Source organism: Pygoscelis adeliae, unplaced genomic scaffold, assembly GCF_000699105.1.
Source record: "Pygoscelis adeliae isolate BGI_AS28 unplaced genomic scaffold, ASM69910v1 Scaffold386, whole genome shotgun sequence".
Lineage (NCBI taxonomy): Eukaryota > Metazoa > Chordata > Aves > Sphenisciformes > Spheniscidae > Pygoscelis > Pygoscelis adeliae.
This window is the reverse complement of record NW_008824940.1, coordinates 3145262-3148815: the sequence shown is the minus strand read 5'-3', so window position 1 is coordinate 3148815 and position 3554 is coordinate 3145262.

Sequence of the window (3554 nt, the reverse complement as noted above, 5' to 3'; positions counted from 1 at the left end):
ACCTTGCCCGGTGCCCTCGCCTTGCCGCTGCTCCCCCTGCGGCGGCCAAGGGCCGTCCCCGCCCGGTTGCCGCTGCCCCCTTATCTAAGCAGGATGGGGTTGTCTGCAGTTTCGCAAGCGTTTGGGAAACCGCAGGGTCGTTTCGCATGGGTAAAGCTTTGTGTTTGGCGGCGTTTATGGGAACATCCCCGAGATGCAGCTCAGTGTGGTTTGCTGCTGTTGGTAGCGGGGAGTTCGTGTTGCGCTCCCGTCCTTGTTAGGCAGGACGCGTGTCAGCTTTCCTAGGCTGAGATAATGAGAGTGGCTGGAAATTAGATTCACTTCCATCGGAGGCCATAGATGCCTTCAGTTATTTTCATGTTTTCCTACAGTGTACTACTGTGTTGGTTTGGATCTATGTAAACACTACACCTACACAGTCAGTTGTGCTTGCTCCGTGATTCCCTAGTAGCCCACAATGCATGTGCTAGTTTGCGACCAGACTCCCATCTGAAAAGAAATAGCTTCCTCTGACAGTGCAGCTTCTACCTGAATCTGCTCCAGCTGATATGCAGCCAGGCTGCTTCAAGTGATGCTGATTTGAAAGGTATGGACTCAAGCCAGCTCACAACAATTAGTCGCAAGGTTAGGACTTAGTCCTCAGTGCACGGAGCAAAGAGAGAGAGAGCAATGCAAAGTTTCTGCAGTATCAGAAGTATTTGTCCTTTTGATGTTTGTCTTGTCTTCCTTCTGCTTAAAGTGACTGCATCTCTGGGAGTCAGAAGAATCTGCAGTTCTCATCTGACAGGCAGATCTGTCTTTTAAATTCTTGCTAGTCACTGTAGTTACTTTTAAATGCTTGCCAGTTATTCACTGACTTCTGAAGTGGTGATCTTAGATGTTTTTGTTTCTTTTTCAGTGGGGAGTAACTGCAAGAGTATTGTGATGCTTGGGGGTGGGGGAAAAGGTGGTAGGGGAGACGTTTGTGCAAGACCACTTAGACTAATGATTTAGAGAAAAGATATTAACTGTTACTTTAGTCTTCCATGCTCACTGCATGTAGTCTATGTAACTTCAGTAGTGGTGTATGTGCTGGAAAGGTAGCAAAATAGATTACATTATTTGAAATGTGTGTATGTGCATGATTAATTATACCTTGTTACTTGTTTTAGTGTATTTCAGGCATGATTTGTTTTTAAGCTGCTGTCATAAGCTTCTTGAAACAAGTGTATTTTACCTCTTCCTAAAAAAAAATAGTTAAACACTTACATTGACATGAGTCTACAGCAGTTTATCACCAACAAATTTTCTAGGACAGCTAACAAAACATGAAACAGCAATGAACTGACAGGTTTGCATTCTAAGGCCATAGACTAGAATAAACACTCAGTTCTTTAAAAGACCAGACTGCACCTGTAAAAAGCTTCTCATATGACCCTCAGAAGGAAAAAGGTAGACTTAGAAAGGTTGCTTACCTGAAATGAGTCTTTATGAAAAGATGTTTTAGTGAAAGTAGATAAGTTTAAGTCAAATATATGTACAAATTACCTAAATATGTAACTTACATTTTCAGTTTGCGTGAGTTGTGTTTATCTGTAGCATAGCAATACCTAATTACAGACCCTATCCTGCAAGAGTATTCTTGGACAAAAATATTTTTTACATTCACCTGGAAACTCACTGTGATTTCAGTCATAGTTTGGTAGTAATAATGTCTTTAGCTGTAATACTGAGTGAGGTAAAGAGTTTCCACTAACCTCTCAGATCTGCTGACACAGTTCTTGTAACACTGTGTTATCCACATGGAATTACAAATTATTGAGCTGTAGAACTCAGCTCAGACACTTCCCTTGTCTTAACAACTCTGTGAGGTTTTATATTGTATTAAGTTTTTTATTTGTTTCCCAGTGCAGTCCTGTATTTGGTTTTATACTGGTACCACCGAGGAGGTGATCTGCTGTGATGTGTAAGCAAATTTAGTAGGAGGAACAGACTACCTTTAACTAGCATTACTTTGAAAGACAGTATAGTTATCCATTAACAGCTGCTGTAACTTAGATGTACAGGACAGCACATCTGTAGAACATGGTACTTCTTAAGAAATAATGCAAACAATTTTTTCTAGATAAAATATGGATTTATAGTTTTCAGAGATCAGTTGCAGGACTCCTGTTTCTACGTGTACAAATAGGTCAGTGATCCACATTGCACCTCTGACAGCTTTTTCAATGTGTAAAGTTGTTAGACAAATTATGTTAAAAACAGTGTATATAGTATAATGTGTGGTTTTGTTTTGTTTTTGAAGTTTCATGTTTTAAATCACAACACCTTTAAAGCCTGTGGAATGATGCTGTGTTTTATTGACTCAGGGTCTACTCAACATTTATCGCAAGCATAGGTGTGTTTTTCACGGTGAGAATGTGCCTGTTATTTCAAGTCATCTGCTTTCAAGCAAATTAAGTATTGATGATTTGAGTTTGTATTTGAATGCCTGAATAACTAGCCTGATCCTTTGATCTGTACACCCAGCTATGCATATTAATGTCGACTGGAGGAGAATGAATACAGTTGTAGCAGCCAAATTTTGGACACCAGTACGTTGAAAGAGCTGGCCTTCATAAGGAGATGCTGTTTGCTAGACTTTCTGGGAAGCATTTGTGCCATCTACCTTTAGGAGTTTTAATTTAGGTGCTCTAAATTGGCTGTGGAGAAAGTTCAGGTTTTTTCTGCTGCTCTTGACAGGGGATTTATGATCACCTATTTAGGTATCTAAATAGATGGTATGAATCCCCTTTCACAGAATTCCTTGTTCCATCTTCTCTAACCAGAATTATTTGAACCTTGTACGAGGCAAGGGGTCGTAATTTATTTAATGGTCACTAAATGGTCGTAACCATTTAATGGTCATGCTGATGCTTTAAAGAATCTGGTATAATGTAATTTTTGCTTCGTAATTCCATTCTGATGTCAATGTGACATTATCTATGTCAATGTATACTTCTTGCGTGGAATCTGAAATTTATCAGATGGCCACCTGTAGCCATGAGGCTGTGGTTGTCTCTTTACATTCTTTACAAGTCTGTGTAATCAGTGTTGTACTTATGTTCCACAGGAACGAAGGCTATATTTACAGTCACTTCTGGTATAGCCAACACAGGTAAACAATTCAAAGCCAAAGTGGAATCGCCTAAATGGGCTGATCTGCATGGATTTTGAAGACTCTCTGTCATCTCTCCATTACAGGCAGAATTCTCTGCAGCACTCGGCTATCGCTTCTCATACATACCTGCTGTCAGTACAGTGCATTCTGAAGTCTGGGATTTTTGCAAATTTGTGGAATGACATTTTCTTACACTGGGTTAAAAGTGGCAACTGGCAATTTAATTCTCATCTAAATAAATAGTATACCCTGTATGCCACAAACTACTGTGATAGAGAGACAGATAACAGATGTTATATATATGTAAATACCGTCTTGAGAAACATATCATCTGCATGAAAGATGTTTAGATGTGTGAGTTTTTTTCTTCAGCTTTTTCAGATCCTTAATGGTACAATTTTACCTGCTCTGTTCT